Source organism: Globicephala melas, chromosome 7, assembly GCF_963455315.2.
Source record: "Globicephala melas chromosome 7, mGloMel1.2, whole genome shotgun sequence".
NCBI classification, from domain to species: Eukaryota; Metazoa; Chordata; class Mammalia; order Artiodactyla; family Delphinidae; genus Globicephala; species Globicephala melas.
The window spans coordinates 67,487,559-67,513,672 of record NC_083320.1 but is presented as its reverse complement, the minus strand read 5'-3'; positions in this window follow the sequence as shown (position 1 = coordinate 67,513,672).

Here is a 26,114-nt window from a genome sequence, read left to right as displayed (position 1 = left end):
ATGCTGTAGTCAGTTATATCCTGGGCATTGGTTGTGGGGAGTGTCAGAGAATCTAAGATGGGATGGCTGAATAGGAGACTTTACAAGATACAGTGATTCTTAGCTTTCTGTTATCTTCAGCAAACCTGAGGGCTGAGAGAGGAGTGGTGTGGTAAAAAGCATTATCAAGATATTCTCTAGCCATTTAAATAGTAGAGATTATTCAAATTCTAATTTTAAATATTCTATTATGCTACTCTGAAATCACCAATTAAAATTTTAATTAAAAATTTAAATTAAAACCTCACATGAGGTTTTAAAAATATTTTCTTTTTAGAAGATTTAACAAGATGACTTTCCTAATTATAATATTTTATTAAAAATTTGGTCCTACTAAAAAGTCAAAGAACTGTATAATATGTAAGGAATGGCAAGTCTCAGGTCATGAATATATGGAAAGTAGTTTTTAAACAGTATCACTGTTACGGAAGAGGATAATAAATATTCTGGGGGTGGGAGCAATTTTTACAAGTGTTCTGTAAGTCACATAGGATTGGAAGTGTTACATGGTAGTTCATCAAAGCCTCTGAAAAGTCCTGCAGTGGTGAAACTAATACAACTTGCTTAACCTGTAGAAGAGACCACTAAAAGATTGACCACTATCAAGATAGAGAAGCCAGTTAGAATTCAGCTCTCTTTCAAGCCTTTGTTTGATATATATTCATCTCCTTACTATTTTGATGGTTTAAACTGGAGAAACAGTGACTTACTTTGAAGTGTTTTTTAGAGGTCATAATGTCTTCTTAACCCTGCTGATATGAAATGTTATGTTATGATGCTGAAAGTCTTTAGTGAGTTAATTTTCTCAGAAGGAGTAATGGAAAGTTTTGTCTTCCAAGATGTCAGAGGACCATAAAAGCTTCAATATCACACTTTGAGTTCATTGATAGAAAACTTGTTCAAATTCAGCAATTGTATGAAAAAATTTTCCTTCATCTAAAGTGCAGTCCTCTATAAGGATATTATAATTGTTTCAATAGTAACTCAAAGCATTTCCTCTTTTATATTGTTTAGCTAAAAATACTCATTCAAATTATTATAGAAGTTAATGGAATTTCTTTACTAATGAAAATAATTTGTTCTTATATTAAATATCAAGGCTATTAATACTATCTTTCCAGAATTCTTTTCCTTTCCACACTTCTTCTGGTCTTAGACCCTACCCCCAACACACACACACACACACACACACACACACACACACACACACTTGAGCCAGCATTGGCCCAGGAGTGCCTTAAGTCAAGCCATTCAAGAGCCTTTTCCAGGATAAAAAATATAACTGGAGAGCTTGGAAAGGGAACATTTAATTTTTCTCTGGTAGTAGAGCTATTGGTATGTGGATTCCATGCTGCTGCTGGCTATGGTCCTACCCCAAGACAGGAGAACTATGGCAGCAGAAGAGAGTAAGTATAATGTACAAGCAGAGAAGAGACAGAGGTAGAGAGAGCCAATGCATTTTTCTTTTGTTCCATAAGCTCATTGGAGTTGAGATTCTTAACACTTGCAACTGAAAATGATCTGATGAGCACACCAAGGAATAGCAATTATTTCATTCTTTGATATTTATGCCAGGTGTCGAATTTTTTTATCTAGCAATTCTCTCTTTGGAGGTGATTCACTCTGGTGATGCTGACTGCAGCTAAAAGCTAAATCCTTTATTTGAACATGCACAAACAAAATGAGAAAGAGACCACTTGTAATTTCTTATAAATTAAAATTTGTCATATTTTCTCTTATTATCTAAAGCAAGGAAATTGCCTAAGAAAATATGTGTCTTCCAAATTCAGGGACTCATTTCATGAGTATAAAGGTTTTGGAAGAAAAGTGTAAAGTTAGAACTCCATAGCCTTCAGCCTCTGTATATACACAATGTATAACAATTCATAGAAAATGATATTTGTAACAAAATTGGGGTCTTGATTATTGAGAAGTGGATTACTACTACTTGAGAATTCTGGTTTTCAGTATAGGATTTCCACTTAAAATATATATTTTATATATATTTATGTTTACACTTTATATATAAAACATATATTTTTTTACAAAAGCAAACGATTTTTTCTTGTTTAGTTATCCATCTCTAGTCAGCCATAGAAGAGGATGCATTGAAGACGGTTGGTTACTGTTCGGGATTTCAATCTGTCTGTTGGGGAAAGATTTTGTGAGCAGCTACTGTGTGTAGAACATGTTGAATGATAATGGGGTTTATAAAAATAGGAGCCCATAGAGAGCTCCACTGACTGCTGCTGACAATGATATTTTGAAGTTCAGCTACTCTGAAACACCCTGGTCTCATATACAACCAATATTAGAGTGCTTCACATTCTATACTTTATCTCTTAAAAAGTAACAACTATGCTGCAGTTATGGTTTAAAAGGGCGTTTCATGTGCGTGACCTTATTTAATCCTTATAACAATACTTTGAGAAAATTATTATTATCCACATCTTATAGATGACAAAGCTAAGATTCATAGATTTTTATAACTTTCTGAAGGTCACTCAGCAAGTGGCAGAGCTGCAATTGAAACACATGCCTTTTGCCTCAAACTCCTAAGCTTTTTCCAATATTGCCTTTCCAAACTGAACAATGAGGTATCCACTTTTTATGTGGAGGGTTTAATTTATTTGTTACATTAAAATATAATAATAGGGCTTCCCTGGTGGCGCAGTGGTTGAGAGTCCGCCTGCCGATGCGGGGGACACGGGTTCGTGCCCCAGTCCGGGAAGATCCCACATGCTGCGGAGTGGCTAGGCCTGTGAGCCATAGTCGCTGAGTCTGCGCGTCCGGAGCCTGTGCTCTGCAATGGGAGAGGCCACAACAGTGAGAGGCCTGCATACCGCAAAAAAAAAAAAAAAAAAAAAAATATATATATATATAATAATAATAATCGCTGTATTATTAAAATAAATTCAATGTCTTTTTTAAAAAAAACCTCTGACTTTTGCATTTTACTACTTCATTGTTCACTTCCCTCCCTCAACCTGGGCAAAACAAAGCTGAGGTAGAAGAGAGATGGGTAGATTCACTTCGCACTTTGTTTGCACTGCCCTTGGCATACAGAGTCAGGCAAATGAGAGGCAAACACAAATCCCCCCATTTGACCACTTGTCCAAAGGTGAGGTGAAAAGGTTTTGTGGGAAAAGTTTGACATTTTATCCCCAAACAAATATTAGAGATTATCTGTGGAATTAAATTATCCATATGTACACAGTCTAGGGAATTAACTCTATCTGAAATGGTGGATTATGGCAGAAATTGAAACTAAGCCCTTAAGGCATTCCTTTTACTTTGTTCTCTGTGTTTTTTTTACAATGAGCTTTTAGATTATTTTGGCTATTTCAATGGCTGTTTTTCAGTATGTTCCTATTCGGTATGTATTTGTGCACTGCTCTAGCTGGTTTGAACAATTTTTTAAAAAGTATTCCCTTGATAGCCCTAGAAGCAGACAAGTATTACTTGAAGGGGAAAAAGAGATTTCTATTAGGTTTGCGAGTCACAAGTGAACAGAAGAAATTTGAAAAGTATAAAATACTCCACGGACTGCAAATCCAAAACCAAAACATGACTAACAAGGTTTTGACAAAATAGAAATCCCGCTGTTTTTTTTCCATATCTTTTTGTAAGCAGTATTTTCAGTGAGTTATTCTTTTTGAGATATATATATATATTATATTACATATATATGTAATTTTTACAATTTTTATATGACCCCAGATCTGAACAAGAATCAGGAAAATCAAGCGAAATAAAAATAATTATGACATTGTTCTCACCACATTTTGAAAGCCCAGGAAATTATTTTAGTGATGGAAGGGATATGTAAAAGCAGTAAAGCCTTCTTAGCTTATTATTTGTCACCTTTTCTTTAGCTTATTATTTGCTATAATTATTTGTTGCCATGTTGCTAACAAATTCAATAAATTCAACTTCTCCGCATGACTTTGAGTTTGGCAATATATTCTCAGAAAGAGGGGTGGTGAGTGAGGGATCCACTAGGAGAATTACTTTCTTCCCCTTATTCCTGAAATTTTTGCCCAGGAGAAATGGTACACGTGAGTGGAAGCACGTTCAGGCAATTACCTAGAAAGTTTTACACATTTTAAATGTCACAGAGACTAAAAATAAATTGTCTTCACTTTTATTTAGACTACATCTTAGATAGTTATCCACTGTGAAGGATTTTCAACAATCATACTAGGCTTTGTTTTATAGTTTGAGTTAATTGCATGATCTGCTGACATATTTCTCATACCTGTTTTTATTTCCACAGAAAAGGTGTAACCAAGCAGGACCCTCTGGGGCCCTTCTGGGACAGACCCCACCCCTCACTCCATGTCCTCTGCCTGCCTCTTGTTTGTAGAAAAACTTTAGCCTCCCCTAAGTTCCAAAGAATAAATTTAATCAGAGAAGTGAGAAAATGCAGAAACAAAGGAAAACAGTCAAGCCAGACAAAATAATAATAGTTCAGCCTTTAAACAAAGTCAAGGACCTTTAGTTCCCCCTCAAAGGCTAAAGATAATATTCTGAGCCATATTCTTTGAGCTGTTCTGCCGATACTGAAACCCCAACCAATGGAAGAAGTTAACTGCATGCGGACCACAAGCATGTAGACCCCAGACCAGTTAGAACCTGAAGGTTGATCATGTTGACTCCTCTCCTGATTACCTTACCACCAACCAATCAGAAGAATGTCCGTGAACTGATCACACACCCCGCAGCCCTTTCCCTCACCCTGTCTTTAAAAACATTTTCCTGAAAGCCTTCCGGGGAGTTTGGGGCGTTTGAGCACTAGTTGCATGGACTCCTTGCTTGGCGCCTGGCAATAAACACTGCATTTTCCTTCACCACAACCCGGTGTCAATAGATTGGCTTTACTGCGTGCTGGGCAGGGGACCTCAACATCAGGTAGCACTTTCTGGCTTTCCATAGTGAGCAGGGTAGAGTGCCATGGGTTCTGTTTTATTATGTCCGTCTCTTACCAGCACCTTGGGCCTATTGAAGTGACCAGGAACTGAGACATACAGCTCTATATACTCATTCTGAAATGAGCATCTAAAATTCATTGTGAGTCAGTGACTAAGAGTAATTGGTGTTATAGTGTGACCAAGTACTAAACAAAGGAATACCTTGTCTGAGCTTTATCTAGTAATACCCAGTTTTGGTGTTTTTAGTTACTGCTGGGGTGGGAATCTAAGACTTATTGAAGACCGTCTCACAAACTATGACTCATTCATTCATTTATTCCTTCATTCAGCAAATGTTTTATTGAGTATAGCAATGCTTTCTGGACTAAGAAATGGGCCTCTGCTGGTGAGGTAAATTTTAAGACAGTCATATAACTTTAATTTGCATTAGAATAACCTAGAAGACTTGTAAATATACAGATTGTTGGGCCCCACCCCTGAAATATTTTATTCAGAATGTCTGAGGTATGGCCCAAGGATTTTTTTTTTTTTTTTAACAAATTCCCAGATGCTGCTGATATGGCTGGTCTAGGGGCAACACCTTGAAATCACAGCTCTAAGCTACTGCCCACATGTAGCTTAAATTACTCCTTTCACTGGAAATCGGTTATACTTAGAAAAAAGACAAGTCTCAACGTGTCACATGCTATTTTAATCAACTGCATGAATTCATTCTCGAGGGAACAGCAAGGATGGTGAAAACCTGTGTTAAGAATATTTTGTATATTCTACGAGAAAGAGATATTTGAACTTACTTGAGTCATTTCGGAGGTTAAATATTTTTCAGGGAATGCTCAGCGCTGACTGATTACTTCGTGAAAACACATAGATAAGGATGGTAAGATGTTTGAAATCTTTCACAGAATCTTACATTTTAAAAAAATATATTTATTTATTTACTTGCCTGCGCCAGGTTTTAGTTGCGGCACACAGGATCTTCATTGCCCCCTGCAGGATCTTTTAGTTGCGGCATGCGGGATCTAGTTCCCTGATTAGGGATGGAACCCGCACCCCCTGCACTGGGAGCATGGAGTCTTCACCACCGGAAGTCCCAGAATCTTACTTTTAATCACCTCTATTTCTGTGCAAAAGTTTGTATCAAAATATTAAAATTTCGAAAGGGACACACTCAGGAATGATTTCAATGTGATAATCCTCCCAGAGGAGATTTTATTTTGTGGGAGTAAAGAACCCTGAGAATCTGAACTAAATTACTCAGGCCATTAAGACATCTCTGACAGTTCTAAAGAGTGCTGTGAGAACTACACCAGAACAGTAATATTCCTGAAGTCTGCACTTATTCCCATAGAGTAACCCATGTAGCAGGGAGCTTCCCCAGCCCACATACTGCATCATGCACATAAAAGGGATGTGCTGGTAAAGATCTCTGTCTCACATTTCACCAAGAAGTTTTAATATGTACTATATTGGATTCTTTCCAATTTGGTTGTAGTGGTTTTGTGAATTTCACATTTATTTTTATATATTATATCTCTGAGGTATGTGAGCACTCAAGAAAATATGTGAGAAATATAATCATTAGTATAGTTTTAAAACAGTAAAACAGAGTTATTATAAGCAAATGTTAAAATATGGTACAGCAAAATTTTTCCATATATGCTATTTGGAATATTCTAGGAGGAGAACCATTGGCTTCCAAATTAGTTAGCAGGTTTTTCCCCTTGCACATGAATAATATAACTAAATATTAATTTTTATTGCTATTTCCCTTATAAAATATTTATACTATGTAGAATTTCATGTTCAAATATTTCTTTTTAAATTAATTTAATAAAATATGTGGGGTTTTTTCCTGTAAAACTCCTGATTGCCTCTTATAAAATGATGCAATGGGTAGGGGTCATTTCACCAGAGGTGAAGAATATAAAAATAATTGTTGAGAAAAAAATGAAGCATTTTGCACACAATTTTAATTCCAGCCTCACCAGAAATTGGTCGTTAACAGGAAAAGCTGAGGAAACAATGAACACAGTTTAATATTGCAGATAGGAAAGTAAAGATGTGAAATAACTTTCCAGTTTATTTACTTTGTTTTCAGCAGGCATTATTCATAGAAACTATCATTTGTGGTCCTAGAACATAAAAATTATGCCACTATCTATGTTTGGTGATAGAAAATTGTGATTCCACCGAAAAAAGGGCAGCTATTCAACCCTTTGATGACAAACCTTGCTTAATTTAGAGGGAGTTTGGATTCCTGCTTTTTCAGAATGTCACCTTAATAACTGTTTCATTTAATACATAATATGAATTCTCAGTAGGACACTAGGTAGCAAATTCCTTGAAAATAGGGATTATATATCAATCAGTGCTTATCAATGGGCCTCGCATTTAGCAAGTGTTTAACAAATCTTTTTTAATATTTAAGCTCTACTGAGGGTAGGCAGACCTCCCGGTGAAGTCAGTGTTTCATCCCTCAGCTCTGCACTAGCTAGCTGCCTGATTTCTAGGGCGCACTTTTGTCATCTGTAAAATGAAGGGATGAGAATAAATGGTCTCTAAAGTCCTTTTTACCTCTAACATGTTATTCTGCATAATACAGTGCTGTACAAGACTACTGCACCGCACTGAGCACAGAAACATTGTATGAATTCAGACAGTGTAAATTACAATGTACTCTCTTTGACATGACATCCTCTTCTGGTTCTTCTCATCTCTACTTCCACTCCGTCCAGTCTTTTCATCGAGGCCTCCAGTCTCAGCTCCAATTCTCCCTGCTTTTTGTTGTACCCAGCTCAGAGATCATGGAATAATATTTCAACTCCCATCATTCTGCCAAACTAACCCCTCCACACCGGAGGACAGGATCCACACAGCCTGGCACTTTTGACTCGAGCCCTGAAGTGCTAAGAGCCATTGGAGAGGAGTTACCTTGACTTGCATAATACTGCTGTGGCAAGAGTGTGGCAAGGACCCTCGGATGGGCCATGATATCAGAGATCTTTTTACATGCTGCCCTTCATCTCACACAGAGGCAATATCAAATCGCTATCCCACCAGGTCCTTTTTCTCCCTGTAACAGGTGATCTATTCTCCTCAATGACAGATAAGTCCAACATGGACTTGCTCAATTTCCCACTTTCCCACCAATAAATCCATCCTTGTTTGTTTTCCTCTATCCCAGAGAAAAAGCATCTCACTAAGTTTTATTTGAAATCTATTATGAAATCCAGTTAAGACTATCTTTTAAATAACTCCTAAACTATCCAGCCTGCCTCCCTCTAGACTTACTTACCCATTGTTAGTTTGGACTGCTACATTTCTTCCCATTGACTATTGCTACAGCTTAACTTTCCTCTATGCTACCCATGTTCTTAAGTGAAAGCAATTTCCACATTGCTGCGCAGTGATGCTGTTGGTTCTAAAATCCTGATTCTTCAGCTTAAAATCATTTATTAGCCCTCATTGTGTACAGAATTAATTCTTCAGTAGTGCAGACAGCATCCTTGAGGGTATGACTTCACTTATGTTTCCAAATGGTTCATCCATGTAAAGATTTGATATTGCATACTCCATAAGGAGAAATCCATATGCTGCTTTACTTTGGAGTGCCTCTCCCAAAATCATCTTCATGGAACTTTCTTACTTATCCTTCTTCCTAGATTTATCATGAGAGTGCATCTTAGAACATCCCATCTCCCTCTCTCCACAGAATCATATGCTTTAAGAATGTAGTCATTCTCAGGGCAGGAATCTGGTCTATTTTATCTGTATATCCCCATCACTTGGTGCCCTTGATCATTGGGCTCACTAAATTCTTGTGGACTGACTGAATGAAAAGATCAATAAATAATATTTAACATATACAAATTTAAGAACATTTTCAATTCAGCGTCAGTAGCTAATTAGCATGACATAGGAGGGAGGATGTTGTATCAGTTATCACAGATTCAAAATCATTCTTCTGTCCTCAACTAGGCATCTGACATCAGTTTCCTCATATGTAAAGTGAGGATGATTATGATTCATGCCCTAGCTGGTCAATTGGAAAAATGTAAGTGAAAGCACTTTACAAATGTCAGTTATTATATATGACTGGGAGCTCATTTCATTCTCTTTTGTCTTAATCATTTTCTATGCTCACTGCCTGACACATAGTAGCAATTACTTTTTGACACTCAACTTTTTATTCTCTTTATTTCATGGAATCTGATCAATGTTTTCTAAACATTTTTACTTCAAGAGTGGGGCGTTTCTGAGGTAGACTTCAGAATATATATAACTCTTATTCTATCTTTCTCTTTTCCACATACGCATTACGCAAACACATTGCATCCTCTTTTATCCCCTCCCCCATACACACTCAAGAATGAGGGACTGTTTCAGGTAATTTGCAGTGCCATACAATTTATTCACATTTTAGATAACTTATAGTTTGTATGCGTATGTTTATTAAAAATACAATCCTTTTTAAACAACCACCTCTGTTTTATGGAAAGTAAAAGAGAGTATGCAATCTAATATATTAATAAATTATGAGAATTTGAGACCCCATATATAACTGTAAATCCTTTCATTTTCATTGACATGTGTATTTAATGTCTTGTAAGCACAAAAGAGATATTTTCAATCTTGTGAAATTTATAATCTAGTTAGGAAGGCAAACTTGCAGGTATGTAAATACTATAAACCAAATATCACAGACTTGCCCTTTTGAACATTATACACAATGTTCAAATTTTTGTGATTCAACCTCCAATTGCTTGGCTTCAGAATACTTAAATTTTTTATAAGTTTATCTTTTGTAAATAATTTTGAAAAATTTTAGAAATGTTCATGTGTGTCCATGAATGGCTCCTGTTGACACGCATCTTGGCTACTGATGGGTTTGCAAGAGTTGCCCACTGCCAGCTACTCTGAGGCTGGACTTCAGCTCCTGTGTTTTTTTTGTCTCGACTGTTTCCATCTGTGATGCTCAAAGTCAGGGAGATTGAAGAGGCATTGCTCTTACCAGCAAGAGACCTTTACACTTATTTGTGCTTGACAATTAAGAGGAAGAAAGAGAAGGGCTTGTTGCTCAACTGTGAGAGGTGTGGTCCTCCAGCTTCCAGTTCTCAGCTTCCAGCTCTCAGCTCCTTCAGGGTCTTCTGCTTCAGCCTCAAAGAACCTCTTCACCCAAGGTCGTAACCTTCCCAGGGCAGCCTATGATGCAAGACAGGTCTGATGAGCAGTTTTCATCCTAGGGCTCCATGTTGGGTTGACCAAGGCTTTGTCTAGTCTGCACCACAATTAAGTTGCTCCCACTATCCAATCCCTGTTTCCTCCCCTCTTCCTTTCTTTAGTATGGGTGTTGGTCCCTCATAAACATCTTGCACACAAAACTCTGCTTCAAATTTGTTTCCAGAGGACCCTACCTTCAATAGAGATTCTGCCCAAAGGCGGCTGCTGCCTGCTCCTTCTGATAACAAGCCCACCACTGAGTCCACTGCCAACATCAACTAGAGTGGATCTTTCTCTAGTCCCCCAAGAAATAAACCTTTCTCAAGAGAAGAATCGTCTGGTGTTCGGCGTTGTGCGTGACACCTTGGTTCCTCAAAGAAACTCTCCTCTCACATGCCTGGGAGAATAATCCTTTCGGTGTACTCAGGCTGTAGAAAACAAAAGCTGGCAGAAGTGGTTTTCTGCAAGGAGTTCCTGCTTTCTACCTTGCAACTTCTCTTCAATAAAGCCCAAGTCCACCAGCTTGGAAAGATCTCATTTAGCAGAAAGGGAAATGTAGTGAGAACAAAGCACGTACTGGTATCTTAATAAGTTATCCCAGGGTGTGAAGCAGGGATGTCAGCATCATGCTTTAGAAAGAGAATTATGCTAAGAGAATAGAGAACTGATTGGATGTTGGGTGGGTTGAAAGTGAATGGAAACAAAGAGATTAGTCTAGGTGAGATGTGAGTGAAGCCCAGACTACAGAAAAAGCTATGAAGAGAGAGCCTGAAATGAGTGATTGTTCAGAGTTAGATGTGCCTCATTTTAGAACTTGGGGTGGAAGGAGTCAAAGATGACTACAAGATTCTATTTGGAACTAATGAAAAGATGATGATGCCATAAACAGAAATAGAGACACAGAAAACAGGGCCGTTTTTAGGGTAAGAGAATGAGTTTAGCGGGGGAAGGGCAGGGTTTAGTTGGCTGTAAGGAAACATGGATGTGTAGCGGCTAAATGGAGGTTCGGAATACCCAATGAGAAGTACTGCTGAATCATCCAGAACTGCTTTCTTTAAAGAACTTTCTTAATGTGGCAGTGGGGTGACATGGGAAGGGAAGGTATTTGCGGTCAGAAAATTCTCACAGTTGGTACGCAAAATTTGTTAATATCCTCCTGACTCTACTCCCTCTATGGCTATAACTTGGATATAGGCAGGATTCCAGAGGTGCCTTGATTTGTGCTGAAAGAGAAACAATTAGATAGTGCATCTGAAAGCAAGCCAAGTAGGTATTGGGTGGAAGATTGAGAACTGAAATGTTCTAGCTCTTAAAAATAAAAACAACAACAATAAAACAAGACACCCACTTCCACCGCCACTGCACACACACAACAACAAATCTCCAAAAAGAGGATAGAGACTCACTATTTCCTAACTCATTCGCTTTTTTCAGGAGAAGAGAGAACTGATGAATATTCTATTTCATCATAATTTGGGATCAGATTAAGCTAGAGGAATGGGGTTCTGCAATTCTTTGGCATCATTACATGCACAAAAGGAGAAAGCTTTTGACCCCAACTGAAAAATTCCTGTCATTTAAATATTAGCCATTAAATCTCTGCTTCCTGGAATCTGAAATAAAAACTCTAAATCTCTTGGAAATATCTATGAAGCACACAATTTTCATTCGCAATATGTCTTAGACATAGCAGATGCTAATATAATTCACACTTCTTCCATCTGAAATGTCTGACATAGCATAATATTAATAATGTAAAGATTATGTGAAATAAAATGCTTCTGAAAAATTTTAAGGCTAATAATAATTATAGTCTTTAAAACGATAGTATTTATTGAGCACTTATGATATGTCAGTTGATATACTTTTCTTGCCAGTCTTCTATATCCAATCTTTGAGGGAGGTGTAATTATTGTCCCTATTTTACAGAAGAGAAAACAGAAGCCAAGAGATTTTAAGTAAATCTCTCAAAGTTATACAGCTTATAAATGTGAAAGACAAAATATAAAAATAGGGCTGTCTAATTTCAAAATGTTTATCTTGACTGTACACTATAGAATCTTCCCTCCATGGCACCAAACCTTGAATTTGGACGTCTGTAGATGAAAATATTTATTTTGAAAAGTTCTGAATAAATTGTGAAATAAAAGCATTCATTGCTTGTCATGATTGTTGCTAATCAATGTGTTAAGAGAAGGCAATATTAAAAAAAAATTTTACACTTAATGGTTCCAACATGCAGAGGATTTTGATAGAATACTACTTTTTAAAACGTGTAATCAACTCTTTGTGTGGGATATCAAAATTTAGTTCAGTTCAAGAATGTGTCAATCACAAAGAGAGGTACAAAACCATGGATACAATGGATAATTCTAAACAACGTTTTAAAAAGCTTTAGGGGGGCTTCCCTGGTGGCACAGTGGTTGAGAGTCCACCTGCCGATGCAGGGGACACGGGTTCGTGCCCTGGTCCGGGAAGATCCCACATGCCGTGGAGCGGCTAGGCCTGTGAGCCATGGCCGCTGAGCCTGCGCGTCCGGAGCCTGTGCTCTGCAACGGGAGAGGCCACAACAGTGAGAGGCCTGGGTACCGCCAAAAAAAAAAAAAAAAAAAAAGCTTTAGGGATTGATTTCCATGATTAAAGCTATCCCGCATATTTCATTTTTATACCATTTTGGATAATTGGAGAACATTACAAGTTAACTTTTGAAATGTATAATTCTCTTATTTAAGGGCTTCATTTTATAATACTTTGAAATTATTAATTAAAGTCTTTAATACCTTTATTCCAAAGTTGAGGCAAAATACCTGTTAAACATTTCAACAGTTCCTCTGTGATTCAGCAGATTGGGACACTTTTCTGGCTAGTTCTTATGCTAGTATAATATAATAGCATAGATAGAATACATTAGAGTTGGACATTGTATTAGTTACAGTACCATTGGACTGTGATTTATTTTAAAAGACTGCAAAGCATATGTCTCATACACAGAACAAGCTTGTTCCAGCTCAGTTGGCAAAGTGAGTGGGTGGTGGGAAGTACTCTACTCCATGCTGTTATTCAAGGATCCAAGTTGATGAAGGCTCTGCCATTTTCACCATGTGGTATTGACATCCAGCCAGTTGAAGTGGGGAGAAAACCTAAAGGATTTTAAATGGGAGTTTTAAAGAAGCCAGGAATTGAATTGTGTACATGACTTTCACTCATATCCCATTGGCTGAAATTCACTGCAAGGGAGGCTGGAAAATACAGTCAATGTGTCCACGAGAAGAGGAAATGAGTATTAAGACATTAATGACAATCTCTGCCACAGACAAAGGTAGATTTAAGTCCCAACAATGCCATTTACTTTCTGTGAACTTGGACACATTACTTAACTTTTCTGAGCCTCAGTTTCCTCTTTTGTAAAATGGTAGTAATACTAATTCATACTTTGTATAATTGTTATAAGGATTAAAAGTGATTTGTGCATAGTGTACTTAGCTCAGTATTTGACAATAGGAACCACTTGGTAAATGATAACGCTTGTCTTTTTGCGAGAAGAAGGTATTCAAGGACATCGCTTTGGGTATTATAATAGGAGGTATCAGAACTGGGTAGGTGTGATTGAGTATCAGAACTACTGAACAAAATCTTAAGCAAGGGACAAATTGCAACGCAGGTTTTTATTATTGTTATTATTATTAAGTAACAATAATGATAGTTAACATTCATTGATTACTAACTTGATAAAGACCTTTACATAGATTAATTTATTCAATACTCACAATAATCTTATTATGCAAGTGCTATTATTATACCTATTTTTTAGTCGAAGCAACAGAGATTTAAAATATTAAGTAATTTATACAAATCTACAACCAGGAAATTAGAGAAATAAGATTTGATTGCAGATCCACCTTACTAGAAAGTTCAGGTTCTAAAAAAAGTCTATATCAGAATCTAGGGTGAAGGGGATTCATCAAGTCTAAAAACAAAAATGAATAGAACTTATCAAGAGTGTTTGGAAGGATTGTTGACAGTTCTCAGCCAAGGCCAGGAACATGAAAAGTCAAATTCTAAAGAAGCCCAGAGGTAGGTCTGTCTCAGGATGGAGCAGGGGGACATCATTAGCAATAACAACTTTGCCCACTTAAAATTTTTGCCTAGAGCAAAACGACACATCTCAGAGTATGAGGATGGGTGGGGAAAGAAATATCTAATTATTTGTAGGATCTTGTTTGAGATTCAGGTTATCACTCCAGGGTGTTAGGATGCCACCTAGAGATACTGCCAGGTCATGGCTGAGGTCCTAATCATCCTACCATACCAGGAGGGACGACAATCAAAGCTCCTGCAGCCCCATAAGTCGTGGAAAGGAGCTGACGTTTGGCAAGCTTGGAAACACCTCCAGCAGCAGGTGAGGGCCAGAGGAGGGTGTGACATAACTAACGATTCCCACCTATGATGTGCACCAAGAAGGAGATGAGGGATACAATTTGGGGACTGTGGGTTTTCCTAGGTTGGGGGCTGGTTACTACTATCAGGGTTTAGATTACAGGAAGTACAGCTTCTGCTTGGGCAGGAAGCCAGGGTCCAAACAATGTTCAGAGTGCCTTCTCTGATCCCCTCAGATGAATGTGATCTACCCTGCCTATAAATCCCTAGATACTTTTTATGTAGTCAGTGCTCTCTACATATTTATAATGGCATTCAAAAGTCAAAAAACCACAGTCATTTGTAGTTCTGTATGAGAGTGATTCAAATAGAGGAGGAGAATCAGATTTCCAGAGACATTTTGATACCAGATGAAGCTGGAGGTTGCTTGGGGAATGGAGGTGGAATAACAATGACAAGAGAAAATATTGATAAAGTAACTTCTGCTAGCTGGCATATTTTGGATGAAAATATCCAATACTGCACATAATCTTGTCACATATTTTAAAATTGGTAATAATGTCTTCAATTTTTAGCCCCCAAACAGAAACAACTGGCATCATCTGCTCCTGTTAGTAGTAATTCATGGTTTATGTTTACTAAATAAAAGCTTTCTGCTCTATATTTGAGCCAGAGCCCTTCTTAAATTTCACACACTACACACACAAACACACACACACACACACACACACACGAAGTGTCTATGGATTTTAAGGATGGCAATGCCATTGGCTTTCTTTCCATTCACAATTTAGAATTAAATCATGCAATTTAACAACACTGAAACAAATGCCACAAGGAAAGAGAACCTGCCATTTGAAGTGGAATAGAAGCTCTGCTGCTAATGGGACCATGCTGTAACTCTCCTGAGCTATAGGAGAGCTAGACACATCCCTGTGGAAAGTAGCAATTACCTTCAATCTCCCTGATCTGAAGTAATCCTTGCTACATGCGTCCCTCATTGTGAGTGATGAGGCCCACTGTTTGCTGAGTCTAAAACCAAATGATCTTTCACAAGCAAAATTTAAACTTGAAATAGGATTCTCTGGCTCCTGATTATGAGTCTATTTTTTTCGTGTACTTTATATGTTCCCAAATCAGGCTCAGGCTGGCTACAGATGGTGCTGGTGTGTAATGAGAAGGGCTCTGAAGCTGCTCTAGCTCCCAAGGGAGGGTTCGGTAATGGAACTAACTATGTATTGTCCACCTTATATACTAGATTTGATTTTGGACTATTTGCCCAACTGTGTGTGTTTACTTCTCTGCACTGGAAGGCTTCCATTAGCTCCAGGCTGATTGAACATAGACTATGGAGTGAGAAGGAACAGAACATTTTTTCCCCCCTGAATGCTGATGTAATCCCTTTTCTTTTACTGACAACTGAGTAATGTTTTCCATTGGAAACTGTGTTAGAAATGAGCTGATATTTGCAGTCATTAGTCAAAAAGAATTGTTTTGATCCCAGGGAACAAAGTGAGCATTATTTTTTGGATGACATGGTTTCAGAAGTTTGTGCCTAAAACTTGTGTATTCAAGAGCCTGAAAGAGAAACTGCTAACAATTTAAAGCTGAAAATTACCTTGTTTCAGTAAATCGAAAGATTAATTTTTAAGACCTCATAAATTTTGCTCACAGAGCATAGCCAAATATTATTATCATAACGAAAACAAAACCCTCAACTCAGCAAATTAGTCACCGAAGACCACATGTAAATTGACATTTTAGTTTCTTAACTAATGGAATCATTTGTCATTTTAGTGAAGCAGTTCATTATAAAAATAAATTAAGAATAAGTAAATTGTAGTCATAACAATCATGATGAAATTATTAGTAATTACATTTACCGGCATGAAAGTTTTTTGCATGCTTCTCGTCAGCAGATGTTATTCAAAATAACTTTGGAAATAGGTATTGATGTTATATCAAGGTTTATTTTTAATTTAAAAAAGCATAGTGGAAGTAAGAAAGTTGCTAATTAACATTAGGAAAAATATTGTCTTTCTCTTTCGAATATATACAAACTCAACTACGCAATTCTAATACAAAATGAAGAAAATGAGAAATCTCTCTACTACTTTAACTAGTAAAAGGAAAATTGGAAAGCAGAGATCAGCTCATGCAGTTTCTAAATAAAAGAAAAGGAAATTACATTTCTCTGGGTAAACATTTACTTCCTAAAGCGTGCCAACAAAAGCTACTATTTTAGAAGTGGGACATGGTAGTAACTAACTTGTACTTAGTTGATTTAATTGAAAATGTGCTGTTTTTCCTTTTAAGTCTTGTGTTTTAATTGTAGAATAAAGAATTTCCAATCTGATTTTCTAATTGCACTTGGGATCTGGTATCCTGTTTACATATGTATTGATCTGTCAGATGGCCTCATATGTATCTAGGTGGGCCATATTAGGAAGAACATTTAACCCATTTTTACTATGATACCCATTAACAGAACATTTTTATTTCTAAAGTTTTAAACATAATTTTTATACCTAACATTCAGTTTATGCAGATAACCATCATGCTTCTGATTTGAAACTTCAATTAGTAAAATTTCAGGTGCGGAAAAAAATATATTTTTAAAATTTTATAAAATGCGATTTAAATGCCGACATACAGAAAAAAATAACATTGGCTAAAAATAACTTCTCTTTCTACTCTATTTAAGGTTTACACAGAAACATTTCCCCAAATGGCTACTATGGCTATTGTTGTGTCTAGCTTATGTTTGGTGTTAATAAATTGGTTTAGCAAGATAAGACAACTTTTCTTTCAAATTTGCTTGTGCACCTAACTATATAACATGTTCATATGTATGTGTGTGTGTGCGCGGTGTGTATATATATATATTTATATGAAGTAACAAAAATGGCAACTGTTCGTAGTTTTCTTTACAAAAATGAAACACTTGCAATGCTTTCAAAATAGATTAAATTATTATAACCACTGCTTATCTTGTTATGATTTTTTCTTAAAAAAATAATGTTGGACCTATCAGACCAGTCATCTGGGGTAATATTTGGAATTGAAATGATCTTGCCCAAGAGTTATATTCAGGTGAATTTAGAAGAAGACAGTGTTATTACCAGATAGTGGAAATTGCTCATTAAAGTCTAATGGATTCAGCACCTAAAATGAAGGTGGAGAATGGAGCAGTGGAAGGAAAATGGAAAGGAGAGGGAAGAGGATGAGAGACTGGGGAACAGGGGAGAAGATGGGAATTTTAAATCTCATAATGGGTTTGGGATAGGCTTCTTAAGAGCAAACATACTTCTTGGGTATTCCTTTCACTTATAAACAGTTACAGCTGCTTCTTCATTTACGTTTTTAAGACTCACTTAGAAGACTGCAGCATTCCTAAGGAATTTTAATCCCTTCTTAAAGTTTGAAGAGTTGGGTAATAGCTTTGGGGTAATGTTCAGCTGCTTGAAATTCATATAGTTTTCTTATTAGTTGGAAGGAAAATCTCTCTCTCTCTCATACATTTATTCCTATATGGGAACAGGGAAGTAGGTAGTGAGGAAGCAACTTATTTAGTATATTTAGCTTGTAAATAACTTAATATATTTCTAAGTTTTCTTTTTAAAATCAGTCACCTAAGGGGAACAATTTCAAGGAACATAAACGTCATAAAATATTTACTCTTTTTAGAAATCTTAATATTTCTAGGTTGAAAAGAATATTGAAATGTAAATCGATAGCATTTTGCCATATTGGCATAATGCAAAAAGTGCAAGGACTTGGATGTTCGGTGACTGTTTTTTTTGCGGTACGCGGGCCTCTCATCGTTGTGGCCTCTGCCGTTGCGGAGCACAGGCTCCGGACGCGCAGGCTCAGCGGCCATGGCTCACGGGCCCAGCTGCTCCGCGGCACGTGGGATCTACCCAGAGCGGGGCACGAACCAGTGTCCCCTGCATCGGCAGGCGGACTCTCAACCACTGCACCACCAGGGAAGCCCGATGACTATCTCTTTTCAATAAACTTTATAAAGGAGGTGGACTTAAATACATTTTGAACATAACATTTTAGAACTCAGCCCTTGGACGAGTTGATTTACTTTTTTATAAGTTGAATGAAGAATTTGTATTTAAAAGCATTCTCTGATTACATCTGCCAATGAGAATTGTGTGTGTGTGTGCATTCATGGGCATGCATGTGCACGTGTTCACGAGACCACTTTGGGGACCTCATGCAGTAAGTTACAATGATGGAGCATGACAGTCAGAATAGCACACACTGTTAGCTGGACCTCTACTCTATTACAGTGCTATGTTTGGTGACATAGAATCAAGAGACCCAAGGATACAAGGTCAAAGGTAGCAAAACATTACATTAATCTATTCTCTTCACGAGATATCAGTATATCTCCATGTAAAATACAGCGTTTGCTGTTTAATTATGAGAAACAAATGCCAAAGTATATTATTTAACAAAGGGAATAAGAAAATAGCTGTCTTTTTGCTAAAGATTTATAGATAATTTTTCCCTAGCTCTTACTGTTTCTCTTATTTTATGACCTCTACAGTTATTACTGGGATTGCTCAGGATACTACTATAAATTGACTTGAAGCCATCCTATTCATTCATTCTTTCATGATTGCCAACATGAAAATGACAATGGAAAATCAATCTAAAACAAACAAAATTAGCAAATCTCTTATCAATACAGATGAACACTTTGTATGTTAGGCACATATGGATTAGTTATATAGTGTGCAAAAGCTATTATCACTTCCAAGTAAATAATCAGATTTTAAGGGAATAGCTTTTATTTTGGGATTTTCACACCAGCTTAACATTCTTAAAGCAAGGAGAAAAAAAAAAAAAAAGAAATTGGTAAGGTAACTATCATATCTAACTACAATCCTTAACGGAGATCCTTTTTACTAAATGTGCCACAGATTAATATTCCTAATAGCAGAATCTGCTAAGTGATCACTTCAAATAGCATTTGTGATATTCATAAATGAAATAAAGCTACTAGATTTATAAGGCATGTTTAATTGTTACCCAGTTTTCTAAATATGATTTCCATCCAAATCATTAAACCTTATTTTAATATTTTAAATTCCAAATCATTATGAAATCTACTTCTTATCTTCCCTAAGGAGACTGAGGAAAGGTGTAATACATATTCATATACTAGTGTAATAATGAATGAGTTTCATTTTAAAACATGCTGCTAGATCTGTGTACATTTCCTGCTGCTGTACTCTCATATTCTCTAAATATATCCCATGGGTAGCTATATGAAAAGTAATTCAGAAAGTCTACCATTTTGAAAAGCAAGGATGAATGTATCCTAAATAGTCCATCTGGTACTATGTAGTTATTTTATCTGGTGCAAATAGGCTTGAGCCAAAGCAACCTGAAAAAATAAAATAAAATAAAAGAAGAATCAAATCCCTCTGAAATTCTTTCACATGGTCACTGCCTTTAACCTCCTGCCACAGTACAAAGTTACTCTGTGTCCTTCACTTCTCTGGTTACGACAGAGCTATTTTCTGAGAACCAATTCATAACAAAGAATTTTCGTTTGTGAGAGCTGGGCCTAGACTGACGCCATGGGCCTTTCCCCACCCCAAGAGCCTTTTGTTTTGTGCCAAAAGAATTGCTCCATTCATTATCCCCACAGATGCTTGGCCTGGAGGCAGAGAAAGTCAGTAAAAACAACAAGAAGCTGAGTTCTCCACCAGCCTAGGCTATCATTATCTACACAAGAGATGATGAGTTTGTAATGAAGTTGACGAGGCTTATTCAGACACTCAGAGATTGGCAAGAGGATAAAAAGTGTCTTCAATTTTCGTGTTGTCTGATGTTGAAGTTAGCTGTCATCCGGCACTAGATTAGTCACACTTTGAGGCAGGGCTTTGGAGAAGGGGTCAGAACAAAGCTACTGTACTATGGTATTTCACAGTCTGAGGAACAGAGAAGCCTAATAAATGCGCTCAGTAATTTAAATCAAGGAGCTGCTGTGGGAAACCGCTGCCTCTTTCACTTGAGGTATTAGTGCTGTGCGCCACGCTTCTTGACACTGCAGAACACATAAGAAGTCTGCACAACTTTGCTCTTATAATTGGAATGAATGCAGTGATTATACTGGATGAGGCTCTTCTGAATTCAGCAAAATAAAGACTCACTCGTCACAGAGGATACATTAGATTATATGTGTTTTCTGCTTTTTTAATTCAGTTGAAAGATTGGCTAAACATGAATGAAATTTTAATTGGAAACATTTCACACTTTGGCAATATAGATGGTTTTTGATAAGTGTTACTGTTTTTTTATTCAGTGGGGAATTCTTAGAACCGAATAACAAATACTTTAAATAGAATCACAAATTAACCGTTTACCACAGTCAAAGCTATGGAGTTATATAAAAAAAATTCTCCTTAAAATTCTAACAAAGCAAACTTTTGAGGAAGGTGATGGCAACCTTTTTTTAGGGGAAAAGGGGGGCAATTCTAGGATTTAGAGATGGCCCTTCAATGTACAAATTAATTTTAAACATTAATCTAAAAAGTGTTCAAGATGTGGCAACAGCAGTTCAATTTTAATTTAAAATGCCAGGGCTTCACACAGAGATGACTGATGAAAAATCCTTTAAAAAATTCAAGGGTGAAGTGTTCTGTAAAATGCTCATAATAGAGCAGAACTCTTACTTTTCAACATTTAGAAGCTTAAAATGGAAAGCTTTGTCTAGAGATACTCAGTATTTGGGCGAGCTGAATATGTCACATTACTTCTTGTTCTTCAGACATAATTCAGACTTAACTGTGCCTGTAATCTTCCACCGTAAAATATGAAACTCATGAGCTATCTCATTGTGTATGAATGTTTCCCACTCCCCCGCACTCCCTGTTCCAGTTGGTTGAGTCAGAGAAGTGATTTCACTTGCTGCTTCTCAGAGTGTCTAGTCATGTATGCAGGGGTTAGTTTGCCAGCCAATGGCCCATGAAGGGTGTGGGTGCAGAGGAGGAACAGGGAGACACTTTTTTTTTTTTTAATGATGGGAACGTGTAGATCTAACAACCGTCACGAAAGGCTGCTACTGTTGTTGCTTACTGTTCACTTTCTTATCTGTTAAGATCACCTTGACTCAGCAGATCTGCAGCCAATGGAAGAGAGAAAATAAAGACATAGGAGGAAGCTTTGTTGAAGATCTCTTAGTCTTGATGCAGATTATCGATCAGATCATTAAGGCAGATGAAGAGGTTTATTTTGAAAGCTAAAGCCTCTGATTGTGTCTCTCCAGTGTGCCCCGAAAGGGGCTGGGAAATCAATACCCTCAATCACGGCGAAGAGCATTTCTCTGTCAGTCACACGGGCTGAAGTGATTAGAATTGAGTCATAAGGCAGTGAATAACTGGCGCTGGCTTCTTGTTCCTCGTCTGCACCTCATAGAGAGCCTAATAAGCTCTCTAGGCTGAGGGGACAGGCTTACAACTCATGCAGCACGATTAACATACCTTCAGATAACAGCAAACCCCTGGGTGAGAGTCAGAATTAGAGACGTTAATTCCAATCTGTTGAAAGACTGATGCCAGGTAAACTTCAATCTACCAGACAAACATAAAAAGGTAGCTGAATGAGAAACATTGCGATCTCTTTCCTCTGATCTCTTTTAAATACCCTTCTGCACTTCACAAAATGATCAGAATCAACATGGATAAGTCATTTATCAAATGTCTTTACAGTAAAAAAGAATGACACTCCTTCCACATCAAGAATGGGCCATGAAATTTTTCAAAATTCTTTAAGTTGGAGTATTTTGAAATATCAACTTTTCCCTACTAACAGGAATATTTGGTTCCATATCATTTAAAAGAGACATGGAGTTGTGTTTGTGGGTGCCTACTGGCTTCTGGCAAATATGCTCCCCACCCCTAGACTTGGAAAAAAGTACACATACCAGCGTCTGAAATCCATATAAGATATGGGGTGAAGAGTGCCCCCAATCCTTCAGAATGAAATTATTGAGCAATGCTGGGTGTCACCATTGATCTCGTGAGCACAACTGCTTGAAGCACTTAATGTGTACATGATTCACGACCAGATGCAACCAAATACTGATCTTTCACAAAGTAGATTTTTGTCTGACAACAGACATGGATGTAGGTTCTAAAGAAAAACAGCCCATAAAACAAAAACCACCAGGGTAAAGCTACCAACAGAAACTTAAGTTAATGATCTGCTCTTCTAATTAATCAGCTTATGTAGCCTCACTTATCCTATTGACATCTTGAGTTTTTGCAATTGGTGTCCATGAGCTTAATATCGAGAAGCTCTGAAGTTATAAGAGTGTCTCTCATATTGCTACTAGCTGTCATTATTTATGTGCCTTTGTGGCAGCCTTTGCTATTGGTCAGGGACTTTTTCTGTGTAATCATGATGCACCTTCCATTTCCAAATCCATTGACCTAACAGGGAGCCTTCACTATATGCCAGTTCTCTTGTCAGGAATGCAATTTGCAGGAGTGAAGATGGGCCAGCATATGGGCTGCTCCCTCATTCATTCTTCTTGATAGTGCAGTTGCCTTAAAGTTAAACTTCCCTGGTATGACTTCAAGGCTCACAACAGCAGGAGTTAAAAAGGACATATAGAGTGGTTTGTTTTTAATGTAGTCTCATAGTGTCAGAAATTTACACAATGAGAAGGGAATAAAGGAAGTAAGTGATCTGGTTCAACCAGTTGCCTGTAATCACTGAATACCTAAGCCATCACAAATTGATCATGGTCTGTTACACTGTGAAGAGAAACCTTGTAGATAAAGATCATACACCTTCCTTAGTGATATTTTCCAGACTTTTAGTTGAGAAGTTTTCCCGTACACAGAACGGACTTCCTCTTGTTTCATTTACTGCAAAGTTAAGGCAATATGGTAGAGTACAAGAAACACTGGGACAGAAGACACACGTTCTACATCCTGACTCCACTACTTTTTATGAGATAAGTATATAATTTCCCCTCTGTATGCCAGTTTATCATTTATGTAGAATTCTTGCCTGTCCTCTCTAGAGAAAAATAGAGAGGAACAGAAATACACACACGCAACACACACACACACACACACACACACATATATATATAAAATATATGTAATATAAAGTATAATACATATTTAAACAATTAATTTAAAGAAAATGAAATAGGCTAGTATCTTCACAATAATAATAATAGCTCCCTCTCACTGAGCAGTTATTGCATGGTAAGTATAATACTTTCATGTGAATCACCTCATTTAATTCTCACAGTAGCCCTTTGAGATAGGGAGTATCATTTCCAGTTTACAGATGAGGAAACTGAGCTTTAGAAAGGTTACATAGCTGGTCAAAGGGTACACAGCAAGTGTTGGTTTTGGAGTTCAAACCCTGTTAGGTTGGGAGTTCCCTGGTTGCCTAATGGTTAGGACTACATGCTTTCAGTGCCATGGCCGGGGTTCAGTCCCTGGCTGGGGAACTTAGATCCCACAAGCCACATGGTGCAGCCAAAGGAAGAAAACAAAACAAAAGAGAAAAAAACCCCAACCCCTGTTAGGTTGACTTCACAGACTATAGTCTCAAAGTCTCTGCTATTTTACAAATTCTGAAGATTAGCAAGAGATACTATGAGATCATGGGAGGAATATGGGCTTTGAAGTTTGACAAACTTGTCCTCGAAGTTTGCCTCTGTGGCCACTGGCTATATGACATGAACCAGTCACTTAAACTTTCACATCTTTAAAATGGGGTTAATGCTAGCTATTTCATAGATGGCTGTTAAAAAATTGTAGGAGTATTATATGAAATAATATCTACAGGCACTTAGCACAAAGCCTTAGTTGTTCTATAATTGGCTTCAATTATTAGTAATAAATGATATCAGCCTTGAGACTGACCTCTATGGAAAATGTGCTCTTCAAAGTTTCTTCAAATGAGAGCTCTGATATCTGGCCCTACACTAGATGTTGAGATTAAGACACATACCTGCCATCAAAAGCTCACTGTCTAGTGAATCCATTAGGGTATTTCTTCAGGTTGACCCTGAGTTAAGAATAACATCTCTTCATTGCATTGGATAGTAAGTGGGTCACAGTGGGTGGTCAATAGCTGAATATCTGCTGAATGAATGGATAGATGTTTAGGGGTTCTTTCAATCTGTTAAAACTTAGATTCAACTTTAATGTCTTCTATGACACAGTTGAACAAATTTCAATGGTTTTAGCACTACTTCCTTTTTTCATATTAAAAGATAAGGAAAGTTGGTAATTCCATAGACCACTAATCCTATGCCCCACTACCCTATGGGACTTTTTATCTCTACTTATATTAGTAGCATTAAAAATGAATGTGAACCAAATTCTATCTGCATCATTTATTAGATAGAATCTTCATGGAATGGAAATATAAGCTAATCTCCCTCTGAAAATGGGTACAAGCAATAATAATAATAAACGTGTAAAATGTATAGAACTTGATATTGGGTGATAAGAATACACTTTAAAAGAAAAAAAAGAATACACTTTAGATCAATGAGAATAGACACCATCCAAAAATAACAGGGCTAGCTTTCCTGGTGCTTTCTTACTGAATACAAGGCCTAGGTATAAGCTCTAACATGGAATAGGAGTTAGCTCTGGTTGGTGGTATTACTGGTAGGTTTAAATATTTCTTCTTTGTTCTTTTTCATTATGTTCCAAAGTGTCCATAATAACATACATTCACTTTGTAATTATAAAAATAATAAATAGTATTTTAAAAAATAAACAGGCTCAAGAAGCAAACTCCAATTTTAAAAAATCTTTGCTAGGATATCTGCATTATTTATTTCTTTATATTTATTTTAATATCTGCATTAAAATATACAAATCAACTATATTAAAATTCAAAAGAAAAAATGGCACTTGGAATTATATTCTGTAGGGGATGGAAAGCAATTGGAGGGTTTGAACAAAGCAATGACAATGATTTGAATTATGTTGCAAAAGCATTACCTTGGCTACTATTTTGAGAACAGATTCTAGGAAGTCATGAGTGGAAGCAGAGGAGGCAGTCAGTGGCTAGTAGATAATTCAGTAAAGAGTTTATGATGACTTGTATTAAGATAGCAGTGATCAGAGAAATGCAAATCAAAACCACAGTGAGAAATCACCTCACATCTGTCAGAATGGCCATCATCAAAAAGACCACAAAGAACAATTGTTGGTGAGGGTGTGGAGAAAAGGGAATCCTTGTATACTGTTGGTGGGAATGTAACTTGGTGCAGCTGCTGTGGAAAACAGTGTGGAGGTTCCTCAAAAACTAAAAATAGAACTACCATATGATCCAGCAATTCCACTCCTGGGTAGATATCCAAAGAAAATGAAAACACTAATTTGAAAAGATACATGCACCCCAATGTTCATAGCAGCATTATTTATAATAGCCAAGATATGTAAGCAAACTAAGTGTCCATCAACAGATGAATGGATAAAGAAGATGTGGTATATATATACACAATGGAATACTACTCAGCCATAAAAAAGAATAAAA